Source organism: Eretmochelys imbricata, chromosome 5 (genome assembly GCF_965152235.1).
Source record: "Eretmochelys imbricata isolate rEreImb1 chromosome 5, rEreImb1.hap1, whole genome shotgun sequence".
Lineage (NCBI taxonomy): Eukaryota > Metazoa > Chordata > Testudines > Cheloniidae > Eretmochelys > Eretmochelys imbricata.
In genome coordinates this window covers 17253839-17267921 of record NC_135576.1, presented here as the reverse complement: position 1 = coordinate 17267921, position 14083 = coordinate 17253839, and positions in this window count along the sequence as shown.

The window sequence follows — 14083 nt, the reverse complement described above, 5'->3', positions numbered from 1 at the left end:
GATTTAGTCAAGTGAGACATCTTCAAGTCACCAGGGTCTGATTCTATATCCTAGAATACTCAATGAGCTGACTGAAGAGATATCGGAGTCATTAGCAATTATCTTCAAAAAGTCATGGAAGACTGGAAAAAGGGAAAATATAGTGCTCATCTATAAAAAGGGAAATAAGGACAACCTGGGAAATTACCGACCAGTCAGCTCAACTTCAGTACCTGGAAAGATAATGGAGCAAATAATGAAGCAATCAATTTGCAAACACCTAGAAGATAATAAGTAACAGTCAACATGGATTTGTCAAGAACAAATCATGTCAAACCAACTCAATAGCTTTTTTTTGACAGGGTAACAACCCTTGTGGATGGGGGGAAGCGGTAGATGTGGTATATCTTGACTTTAGTAAGGCTTTAGATACTGTCTCACATGACCTTCGCAAACAAACTAGAGAAATACAACCTAAATGGAGCTACTATAAGGTGGGTGCATAACTGGTTGGAAAACTGTTCCCAGAGAGTAGTTATCAGTGGTTCACAGTCAAGGTGTTGGGGTCATGCAGCAATCAGTTCTGTATCTGCTTCTGTTCAATGTCTTCATCAATGTTTTACATAATGGCATAGAGAGTAGTCTTATAAAGTTGTGAACGATACCAAGCTGGGAAGGGTTACAAGTGCTTTGGAGGATAGGATTAAAATTCAAAATGATCTGGATAAACTGGAGAAATGGTCTGAAGTAAATAGGATGAAATTCACTTAGGACAAATGCAAAGTACTCCACTTAGGAAGGAACACTCAGTTGCACACATACAAAATGGGAAATGACTGCCTAGGAAGGAGTACTGCAGAAAGGGATCTGTGGGGTCATAGTGGATCACAAGCTAAATAAGAATCAATAGTGTAACACTATTGCAAAAAAAGCAAACATCCTTCTGGGATGTATTAGCATAAGTAGTAATTCTTCCACTCTACTCCATGCTCGTTAGGCCTCAGCTGGGAGTATTGTGTCCAGTTCTGGGTGCCACATTTCAGGAAAGATGTGGACAAATTGGAGAAAGTCCTGAGAAGAGCAACAAAAAATGATTAAAGGTCTAGAAAACATGACCTATGAGGGAAGATTGGGTTTGTTTAGTCTGGAGAAGAGAAGACAGAGGGGACATGATAACAGTTTTCAAGTACATAAAAGGTTGTTACAGTCAGGAGAGAGAAAAATTGTTCTCTAACCTCTGAGGATAGGACAAGAAGCAATGGGCTTAAGTTGCAGCAAGGGCAGTTTAGGTTGGACATTTGAAAAAACTTCCTTATTGTCAGGGTAGTTAAGCATTGAAATAAATTTCCTAGGGAGGTTGTAGAATCTCCAGTCCTTCCTTGAGTGCCAGGGCCAAGACTAGATGACCTCTCGAGGTCCCTTCCAGGCCTATGTATGATTCTACGATAAATTTACATCAAGAATATACCTGACTTGTATTAGCAATATCTCATCCGAACAGAAAATCCTGCAAGGCCCTCAATTTTGGCTAACCACTTGGACGAAAGGGGAAACCCTATTTTAAGTTCCAGTTTACATCCTGAGCAATCCCATGAAGTACCATTTCCCTTCAGCCTCCTTTCATTACATACCTTCTTTTCATGCCACCCCAGCACTGGATTTTGATGCCTTTCCTCCACAGAAAAGCCTTTGTTTTCAATCATAATTTTTTTCACAGTTATCAGGTGTTGGGTTTTTCTATGAAAAAGTTAACATTGTCTTTAGGCAGCAGACACTTCCCATGAGGAATTTTCTTTAACAGAAAAACAGACTTGCTGAAAAATTTTGAAACCAGACCTATTGTGAGCTTCCCCAGTGCTCCCACAAGCACCCCAGCTCCAGGAGCAGTCACCTCACATAACTCCCTGCACTGATGGTATCAAATGCCACAATCTTGTTCTGTTACTCTTTTAAGCTTCATGCTATACAACGTGTGTGTCACATTTCCTGTTTATTGGCTAATACACCCACAAGCTGTCTTTCAGCAGAGCATCATGCAAAGGTCAAAGGAGAAGTGTCAGCCATCTTTGACATGAAATGATCCCAAATACATTACCATAAATTTGTCACTCTCCTCATTTAATCCAGTCCTGGCTCCCTCCTATTTACCGTTCTGTGCGCATTTGCCTACAATTTTTTTTAATTGTAGTCTCTCTTCCCCCTTACCCCCCCGCCCCACACACACTCAATAACATATATTTGTGACTTGATGCCTGAGACAGTCACAAAGCGGTCATCTGTCTGTGGGCGGAACCCAGGCAGTTTATTATTTCTGTCCTTTTACTGCTATAGTTCAAAATAAATATTGAAAATGTATGTAAAATGCCTCCCCTTTTACCACCCTCCTTACCGGCGCACTCAGACATCTACACACTGATTGATCGTATAAGATAAGAGGAAGGAAAGTATGTAAAAGCTAAATAAAGAACAAGCTACCCCTGCTGCATGAGGTTATTTAATTAATAAAAAGGGAGGTACCCGACAAAGAGCTACCACTCTTTATTGCAATGTACTCTGGGTTTCCAGCTCCAGTGCTGCCTTTTGTGGCATTTCTTTATTCCTACTAAGCATTTTGTTCAAATAAAAGCCATAAAAACAACCCCACAAACTCAGCTTCTACTGCAAATCATTCCAGTTCTCATACTATTCCCTTTAGGCTAGTTTCATGGTTTAGTTAATGTTTCCTATTTTGTAAATATGAACACATCTTGTTTAACACTTTCCTAGTATGTTCTATCTTTTTCTCCTGCCATTTGCTTTATTTGTCTGTCTCTTCAGATTGTCAGCTCTTTGGGGCAGGAACTGTGCCTTCCTGCATTTGCGTTCTGTATCTAGCACATTGTGGGCATTCTGAGAAACTAGACCTCACTGGAAGATCCAAGTGTGCAGAGGGTTTTTTTCCCCCATTGAAACATGATATTTTGAAATGTCCGGTTGCTAAATATTTCAACCAGCTCTACTGGGAACAAAAATATTTTGCAAAAGTCAAAAAGTGATTTACCGTATTTTGAAAAACCCTCTGATTTTGTATCAGTTACACACAGAAAACATTAAGTCACAAATCAACCACTCAAATGTTAGGAAATGCCAAAATTAAGGTTGTCTGTGCAACCATAATTCAGACCCTTTGTGCATATGCATTAAGATACAGTCTTTAGTTATGTGACCATACCACAGGACCCCTACCTCATTCATTGCATGGACTGGACAGAACTGAATGAACAACTATTGAATATTTTGTTTTACCCTCAGTGTGTGGCCCCAGGCCTTATTTACTGCACACGATTCAAGCCTTACTCTGAAGACAGAATATTGATTTCCTCATTACTATAGTATCTGAGTGCTTCACAAACATGGTTTGGTTTCACAACACCGTATGAGGTTTGGGCTATAATTATTCCCATTTTACAGACAGGGAGCTGAAGGGCAGAGAGATTAAGGTCAAAAGTGTCCATTAATTTGGGGTGTCCAATTTGAAACACTTAAGATCTGATACTGTTCATGCTTCAAAGCAGGGAAGTGCTATGGCTTCACAATCTACCCCCACTCTACATATCACCTCTCATTCACTATCAAAAGGTCAAATCCCACATCCTATCAGCCCAAGATGCCAGCCTTCATCACTTACTGTTTATATTTTCAAACAAAGCACCTTCATGCTTTCTCCCATGCTGCCCCTCATGGCTGGCAAGAGCACAACTAAGTCATTCTCCTCCTTCAAATTCTCTTTGGCCATGAAGCCTACAAAAAAACGTGACAATGGTTAGGTTGCTGATGTGCTCAGACCAGTCCCTAGAATGCACTGTGTCATTGTTTCCTTGTCCTCCCCCATCTGTCTGTATCCATCTGTCGCCTCTTGTCTTCTACTTAGATTGTCAGCTCTTTGGGGCAGGGTCTGTCTTTGTTTTGTGTTTGTACAGCACCTATCACCCAGGGGTCTTGATTCATGACTGGGACTCCTAGGTACTACGATGGTGAAATTAATATGGGGGGAAGGGGAAGAAAAAATTAAACAGTTGTACAATTTTTTTAACATGGGTAAACCAATTTTCCTCTTCACTCCTGTTTGGAAATGACAACCAATTTTTGCTGAAACTTTCCAGAAAATTTCAGCCCAAAGTGTACACATGGCACAAAAAATTTCAACTCAAACCATTACAGTTTAACAAAGTTACAAGATGCAACAAAAACCAGGGTCTTATAATGGGCAGCATTGGGAAACCTTAAGTAACAGCAGTGTTAACTAACCGGCACTGCCTATTTTACAGATTTTTTCCTCTCCCAACAGATATTGTCTAGTGGGTTTTTGTTTTTTAAAAATACAACAACTTCACTACCTGCAAAAAAAATTCAAGTGGTCACATGTTAATAAAAACATTTTTCATACTTGCCTCAGGGTGTTTTTTCTCCTGTCCATATAAACAAAGTGTAATTCTGGCAGGCAGAAAACTGACTTTGCTTCAAGAATGGACTCACTTCTACCTGTCGTCATGTACCCAGAATTTCACCAAATTTTGCTATGCAAAGCTGTGTTGACCAGCAGACGTGACAATGGTTTGTTACCAATTGTACGGTCCTTGTCAGTTTATGAATGCTAGCAACATGAAACAAGCCGATAGTGAACTAGAATGTAATGGATTCCTGACTAACTGAACCCAACCAAAAATTTTTTAAAAAAGTCTTGGATCTAATGTGATGTTTGCCACTATTATACTGAGCCCCTCTCCCCTTCCTTCTGTCTTGACTGATAGATTGTAAAGTCTACTGGGCATGGACTAGCAGCATTTACTACTCTGTTTATACGGTGCCTAGGAAAATGGGGCCCTCTTCCTGGCTGGTCCTTAGGCACCACTGTAATAAATAATGATAAAACTCCATGAGAGAAGAGAGTGAAAAACATCAATCATTACAGCACACTGTAACATGCAAAATGCAATTCCAATTATCAGGCACTTGCTCTCTGAGCGAAGTGGTTCTTTGCAAACATGTGAGAATTTGCTATTGAGGGATTCCAGTGCACTCAGCAAGTGAGATGAACGAGTTCAGGATTAGATAAATATATTCTGATGGCAGAATCAATATTATGAACTGACGGGTCAGCCATATCTAGAGCTGGGGGAATATTGCAAAGAAATTCTATGGATATTTGTTTGCATTTGTACATGAAATTCTCTTCAGAGGTGTTTATGCCTTTCTTGCATTTGTTTCTCAGATAAGTTACTGACCGGAAAGTTAGTAGACACAGCAAATACAATAGTCACAAAAAGCAACTTTTACATTTCTGAATATACAGACTGAAAACTTGACTCTACGAGTGACTCATTCACAAAAATATTATTACGGATTTGGATTATGATAGGACCTAGAGGCCCCAAGCATGCAAGTGTCTTAACCACAAGATCATTCTAGTTTGCTATATATCATTGACCACTGAGCCCAGTAAAAACAGCCTAAACAGTGTATATTGAATACTCAATATAATACACAAAAACAAGTATACAGACCAAGAATTATTCTCAACAAATATATTCAAACAAGAGGTAAAATTCATTGAATCAATTATTCACCCATCTCTACCTACAACCCTAAACAAACAAAATGAACCAGAAGAGCTCCTGTTTATATGGAAGGGATGTTACCCCCAGTCCAGAGATGGGAGCAATTCCTGTGTGACAGCCCTAAAGGCTCTGCATTATTATATGTGGGTCACACCTTCCATTTCAAGGAGCAAGGACAGCCATAAACAGTCAAACCATGGCAACAGCAATGAGGGCAAGGGCTGGGAATCAGTGCAGGGACTCAAGAAGCAGATCTTTAGCTGCATCAGAATTGAAGAGGGGGATGGGAGCAAAAGTGCCTTTACAACACCTTTGCTCTTAACCAACCAGCCCAAGCCTGGAGTATCAGAGAAGCATGAGGACTGTTCCAGCTAGCACTGACTGCCACTAGTCCCAAGGAATCAGTGGTGTATTAGGACCCCACCAAGCACATCCTTTTGATCTGGCCACTAAGTTTGTAGGGAGTATATGGACCATTACACCAGTAATGCAATGTAAAGAGGCTGCATCATAGCATAGATCTAGGTCAGAAGCTCCATGTTGATGGCCCTGGACTCTGCAATGTTGATATCTGTGGTTTTAGAGGGCTGAACCCTTTTCCAGTTGCCTGGGAAGGGGCATGACAGAGTGGGAACATGTGGACAATCTGTCTACTTATATTAGGCTGTATAGGTAGACATATAGGTGTGTGTATATATATATATATATATACACACACACACACACACACACACACACACACCATTATTGTGATATTGAGCACCTCATACGTATTTATCCTCACAAAACCCCTTTGAGGTAGAAGTGCGATCATTCCCCATTTTACAGATGGGGGTCAGGGGAAGAGAGACACTAAGGGCTTGTCTACGTTTGCAGTTATGAAAGAACTGCTACTCCTGAATAACTCCATGTGTGGACACTTATTCCAGAATAAGAATTCCTGTTTAGCTTAACCCACAAAGTATTCAGAAAGACCTGATCCGGAAGAAATGTAGGCAAGCTCCAAGACACTTGCCCACGGTCACTCAGAGAATCCGTGGCAGAACAGAAGAATAAACCCAGGTTTCACAAATCATAAACTAGTGCTCTAACTACAGGGGCATCCTTCTGCCACATTCCTGCCCTGTCTGTGTATCCCCATCTCCCCCCTTACAGGAATAATCTTGGTATCTGTCCATTTAGAAATCTATGTGCTTAAAAAGAAATAGAGTTAAGGTGTATGGCTACAAACTACTCCTAGCAATCATAGAAACTTAGAACAAATGGTAAAGTTTTAATAACAAAGGAAATAAAGCTAACTAAAACAATAGTTTGTAACTTCCATCAATAGCTAGGGACAACTGTATTCTTCACTACCATGTAAAAATTTACTTTTTTCTTTTTTAACTTCTATAATGTATTTGAGTATTTATGCCAATGGCTACAGATTAAATTAGGGTGTCACTTAATTCAAGTGATGAGTAAGGATTCAAACATCATTGTTTAATTCAAGTAAGGATTCAAACATCATTGTTCTATACAAATTATGAAGGACGGGACTTGCACTGAGTATTCTGCTCACTGTCAATATTTCAGCCTGCCTAGAAGCTTATTTTAAATAAATTGTATCCACCTCATTTGTTAAGATAGCCCTTTTAATTTTTAATGGAAGCCGCAACTTCATTCTGAGCCCCAACATCAAGGAGGTTGCAGGTGAAGGCCAGCTGGGGACAGAGCTACATTGTTTTACTAGAAGAGACGAACAAACCATGGCCCCAGGCCTTTAGGGATGTACCATTTGGGATTCAGTGACAGCAGCTATAGCTTTCTGTGCACACGATTCAATATTTCCGGGAAACGAGCCCAACATGGACTCGCTATCATTGAATGATAACATTTGTCATTAGCTATAGCTTTAGCTATCATCTAAAACTAGATGTGAAGTAAAATGGTTTAAGATAAAGCACAACCATTATTAAGGGTTGGTCTAGGCAAGAGGATGAGAAAGCCTCTAAACGCTGTGACAGGCTATAGTTTCGCTGTCATTATTTTCAGTTCCCTATGGACATTTATACGCATTCACAAAAAGGTTAGAGACTGACCTAGACGAATGGCCATGGCAGCCATTCCCAGGGCTTATACGTTTGCTTATGGTAAATTACAGAAAATGGCTGTTTTCTAGATGTAAATTTGAAAATAACCAATCTTGTGTCAAATATGACTGCAACAAATGCATGTGGTAGGTTCAGTCAATTGTAGATACCTCCTCTAGCTCAAAACCAAACCTAGGGGAAAAAGATCTCCTTCTAAACTAAAACTGGGTAGTGACTCCGATATAATCTGAACAGAGGTTTATTTTAAAATGTTCATGTACTTTTCTGTACTGTAAGAATAAAAATCTAGCTGTGAGTAGGAATGTGTTACTGTGTGAGGAAGTACCTTGATTAAAGGACAAACATGCAATCTCCACAGTTTTTGTAAATCTTTTCCCCAGGAGAGCTCAGCTCAGATGAAGTATCTGGGTTTCACAGAGGTTCCTTCTTTACCAAATTTTCTAGCTGGGTTCACCAGGCATGAGGAGGGCAAACAACTTGCACAGTTAGTGGCTTGGCTGAGATCAGAATCCTAGAGCCTCCTCATTCATGGTCTTTTGATCTGACCAGTCGGCCACAAAATTCCAAGGGTTTTAGTTTTTGTTTTCCCTCTCTGACTGGTGGGACTGGTTTAATAAATGATGAAAATTATTTAATCTAAGGGCCAAATCATGCAAGCCCTCTGACTGTGCAACTCTCCCTGAAGACAAGGCATGTGGGAGCAAACAGAGGCTTGATTCTCCACCCACTTGCACCTTGTGTTGTCATTCACACACCCATGCACATGATCAGAATGGAAGCATTACACATCCACTTTACCCAGGTGTAAATGAATACATAAAAGGCACTAGGGCTTTGCAGGTTCAGGTCCTAAGTGTTTTCTTCTCTCAGACCTTCCCACAATATAATGATTAAATAGACAGTGTCCTTAGGAGCTGCTCATGTACTAAAAGGAAACAAAAAACAGCACTAGTCGATTGATTCATCCTTGAAATAGGAACAGGACCGCACTGCGCCAAGAGAAGTAATGAACTGAAAGCATGACTAAAGGCAGAGCAGTCTCATGATTCGTATTAGCTATTCACATTTAAGTAAGACAAATAAAATACTAACAGAATGCCCAGTACTGCAGCCTTTCAGTCCACATGCAAACACTGGGCAGCACTTATGCACTGTCTCCTGTGGCCCATTTTAACAATAATTGTGCTTTGGACTGAATGAAACAAGCAAAGGGCCAGATAACAAAACAAAACAACAACAACAAAAATACAATGAATTAGATTTAAACAGGGCCTTTCATCTCAAAGAATCCCCAACACCGAACAGACTGAGCTTGATGGTGTCTTGTTCTGCACTGACTAACAAGGCAAATTAGTCACAATCACACTCTGGTCTTTGCAAGGATATTTTTAATGGAAGCCTTGATTTCATTCATAATTCCTACGTCATTGAGGTTGCAGATGAAGGCCAGCTGGGGACAGGGTGGCATTTGGTGGTTTTAACATTAGCATGGAAGAGGCTAACACATCTTAGCCTGAGGCCTTCAGGGATGAAACACTTGGGATTCAATAGCAGAAGGGACAGTTTTTCATTTGCACAATGCTCTTTTCTTGAGACATCAGCCCAGCACAGACTCACTATCATTTAGGGTTGCCAACTTTGTAATTGTACGAAACCGTACACCCTTGCCCCACTCCCTACTCCACTCCTTCCCCAAAGCCCCACCCCCACTCACTCTATCACCTCTCCTTCCATCGCTCACTCTCCCCCACCCTCACTCACTTTCACTGGGCTGGGGGTTGGGGTATGGGAGGGGGTGAGGACTCCAGTTGGGGCGCACCCCCAACTCTGGGATGGGGCCAGGGATGAGGTGTTTGGGGTGCATGAGGGGGCTCTGGGCTGGGGCCAAGGGGTTCAGAGTGTGGGAGGGGGATCAGGGCTGGGACAGGAGTTTGGGGTGTTGGAGGGGGTATGGGTTCTGCTGGGGGTGTGGACTCTGGGGTGGGGCCAGGGATGAGGTGTTTGGGGTGCATGAGGGGGCTCCGGGCTGGGGCCAAGGGGTTCAGAGTGTGGGAGGGGCCTCAGGGCTGGGGAAGGGGATTGAGGTATGCGAGAGGGTGCAGGAGGTTGGCTCTGGGAGGGAGTTTGGGTGCGGGAGGGCAGTTCAGGAGTGGGGCAGGGGGTCAGGGTGCAGGAGGGGGTTCAAGGTGCAGGCTCTGGCTAGGCGGCGCTTACCTCAGGCAGCTCCTGGAAGCAGCCAGCATGTCCGGCTTCTAGGCCATGGTTCCTGGAGCCAGACATGCCGGCCACTTCCGGGAGCCATGCGGAGCCAGGGCAGGTAGGGAGCCTGCCTTCGCCTTGCTGCACCGCCAACTGGACTTTTAGTGGCCCAGTCAGTGTTGCTGACCGAAGATGCCAGGGTCCCTTTTCGACTGTGTGCTCCAGTTGAAAATCAGACAACTGGCAACCCTGATACTACTGAATTCAAGTAATTCAGTTGCAGTGCCAAGAGCTATGCTATGCTGATGTAACACCACATCACTATGGATCACCAGCAGGGACTTTCCTCAAACCACAATCCTTTACCTCTTAAGCTAAAGGAACTTCATTCACTGGTTGCTATAGGATGCTATGCTGGTTAGCCTGAAAATGCAACAATCACTCTCCTGGCCAATCACCAAGGACTGAACCACGGACCTCCAGACCTGAAAGCAAAAGCTGCAACAACATGAGCTAAAGAGCCAAGACTCTCTAGCTGGGAACCATGTGGATTGGCATACCGGGGGAGGAGGTGCTTGTAACTCACCCCTGAGCCACACAGATTTAGCACAGCATGCCATGACTTGTACCTTGTCAAATGTGCACCTTAACTCAGATGTGAAGGTCTTCCAGAGATCTAGCTTTCATGTCACGATTTACCTTCATCCCTGTCTGGATGCAGAGAACTGAATATGGCTCAGTCAATCTCTTTGCAAGCTCCCGCAAGGGTCATGTGCATCTGCATAACCTCCTTTACGATATTGTGACTTCCTTGTAGCACATCGTGGGAATACAGCTGCCTCCACAATGCAACACAACAGTCATTTTGCTTCAGTAATGTAACAGGCCATTTAATTAATGCATTACGAGTTTGTTCATTTTTGCTCCTTGTGAGGGGCACACCTGCCCTTTAACACATGGTCTTTTGTCTGACAATTGTCACCTGTTCATACACAGTATTTCTGAAAGAACCTGTAATTAATACTTCACTGTACAAATGGTACAGGGAGTAGAATGCTGCAGTGCAGAGGTAAGACTGCTCTAGCCCAGCATATGGCTCTTAAATGTCCTTTTATTTGCTTCCTTGGGCATCCATCTGTGGCATGCAATTAATATATTTATTTATCTATCTATCAATCAAATTAAATACAAAAAACCCAGAAGCACAAGGGTAGAGAATATCCTTTGGTAATCTTTGTACACAAAACAGCGTTCAAAATATACCACTGCTGCCCACAATAGCCTTTAGCCCTCTTTGCGACCCCTTATGAATGAGGCATCTTCCCTTAATTGACCTGTAACGCACTGTACTCTCCTTCAAATCCCTCCTAAAGATCAAGTCAACAGCAACATTTACAAGTTAGTGGACTAATATTGGCTCGGTTGAGGGCCATTTGGGGATTGCTTATCTCATTATTAGGTATTATTTTTATTACATTAGTACCAAGAGTCCCCAACCAACGTGGGACCCCCATTGTGGTAGGCTCTGTACAGACACACAAAAAGAAAAAGTCCCCACCCCAAAGTTCTTACCAGAAAGGCATGACAGCAGGAAGGGATTACTTAGGTGTTAGTCTTTGAGGCAGGAACAGACTTTTTGTTCTCTTTGTACAGCACCTAACACTATGATTGGGGCTTTTAGGTGCTACACGCTAGAAATAAATTCATTATTATCCTCATTTTACAAATGGGGAAGTTGGGCAGAGAGAGGTTAAGCATTAAACTGTAAGTCTCTCGGAAAGCCAGGAATTCAATCATCTTCCTTCTCTTGTATTGTATGTTTTATCTCTTCCCTCACTTTTAGCAGGTTGCTTAACTTCTTAGATTGCCAACTCTTCAGGGTAGGGACACTTACTTTCCTTTTGGTGTGGGCAGTACTTCGCAGAATGTAAGCACTGCGAAAAATACTACAAATCAATAAAGAGAAAAAAATCTCTCTCCATTGTGTTATAAACTCAGGTTACCACCTCTAAAAATTAGCTATATTGTAATTTTTTATGAAGTTGCATACATTTGCAACAGAGCTTTACGGGCTCATCATGAAATGCTAGAGGCATGTGTATATGTTGTGTTCTCACATTTACCAGTATTAAGCTTATTGCACTGTGAATATATTTGTGTTATACAGTGCATAAAGTCTACAATCTAGTTGCTTCTTCATTAATTTGTAGCATCAAAGTAATGAAGCCATTATGGTATTCTTATTTGGAAGCCAAGTAATTGGCCACGTAAGTTTGCACTCGCACATTAGAAGCTATTGAGTGTGAACTTCTTTACAGTACTTTCACATTTAGCACTATGCAACGCTTCCTTCTCTTTAAAAAAAAAGTCTATAAAAATACAACATGTAAGAAATCATGTCCTGAATGGTTAATTTGAATAATCTATCAAACTTGATCTATTATTCCTCTGTCAAAAAGATATATTAGAGGACAGCATGGACTCATGGTGATAAATACAATATCTGCCCTTGAAAAAAAAATCTGACCTTGCATCAATTCTGCAGTGTCATTTTAACATGCAATATAAAATAATCTCACTGATTAATTTACAGTATAATCATCATCCCGACTTGCATGGCTCAGAATGGGCTTCCAAATAATAATAGAGCCATTATTATGATAATGCTTTCTAGTACAGGAACAATTTCTTATACACTACATAACATTTTTAGACCCGGATCCTGCAACAGGATCCACTATCCCTACACCTTTCCAGCATAGTGGTAGGATGTGATTGAGAGCTATAGAGAGGAAGGACAGTCCAGTGGTTAGGGCACTAGCCGAGGACTTTGGAGACTCAGGCTCAATGTCCTTCAAGTTATTCAGCTCAGTACAGGAGTAACTAGATGAAATTCAGTGGCCTGTAATATAAGGTCAGACTAGATAATCTAATGGTTTCCTCTGGCCTTAACCTCCATGAATACTATGGCAATATAAATACTTTAGGCAGATATGCCTTGACTTTCTACATTCTGAAGCTGCCTTCAATTTCTGAAGTGTGGAAATTCTGGTTTATAATTAACAAAAATACATTAGCTTGGCTCATTATCCTGGAGGTGTATTTGACTGTTTTTCCACACAGCACTTGTCTATACACGAATACTCCACTGGTTTAATTTGAACCACCTTAGTTAAGCCACTGCCACTTTTGTATGTGGACTTCCTTATACTGGTATAAAACTGTTTATATCCATTTTGTTTGCATCTGTACATTCACAAATGCAAGATAAATTAATATGACTGGCTGAAAACAACACGAGCATTTACACACCAAAGCTACACCAGTTTAACTACATCAGTATAAAAAGCACGCCTTTAGCTAAATCAGCGTAATTTTACAAGTGGATCAGCCCATAAAATAAGCCACAAAATTCACTAACTGGCAGTGGCTCTGTCCACTGATGTAGATTAAAGCAGTTCTTCCCTAAATTATAATCCAAAATCCCAATCGCACAACTGCAGTATCCTAGTTTCTCATTACAAACAGTATCGCTATTGTACAGTATTTCAGAGAAACGTGCAAATGTAGGGTCTAAAGAAACCCGGGTAGTGTTTGCAGAAGGGTAGTTTATGTTCTTATAAAGTCACTGATGCTATCAGTAGCACTCCAAATTATTATATGACGGGCAAGCCAAATATTACCAGGAGGGGGGAAAATAGCTTGAAATGGAGTAAGAATCTTATCCAAAATGTGATTACCTGTAATGACAAACTAACGGCAACATTAAAAAACTCCCACTCACAGAAGGTATGCAATGAGGCTTTTATGATTTAAATGAAGGACACTACAAACAACTCTTTGATAGCTTCACGCCGGGCTATTGTTCTGCTGGAGTCAGACTTGATTAGGATGCACGTTCCCTATTTTATGAACACCTGTGTCTAAAGCCCAGGAATAATTAGCTTAGCCATACTATTTCACTCCAATAATGGTGTAATTTGCCATGCCTTTCAGACCCAGGACAGCTGGTGCTATTGAAAATCACCTCAGGATTAGGCCTGAACTCTCAGGCCTGACTCTTTGGGGGCTCCTTAAGTATCCATGGTAACATATTTAGGCTGAAAATTATCACCTCTAATAATAACTACTAACGTCTATTTTATTTTATTCAAGTTATATCCATAATAAAAGATAACGCATGACAATTGAATAGAAGTTTGTGAGCTGAAGATT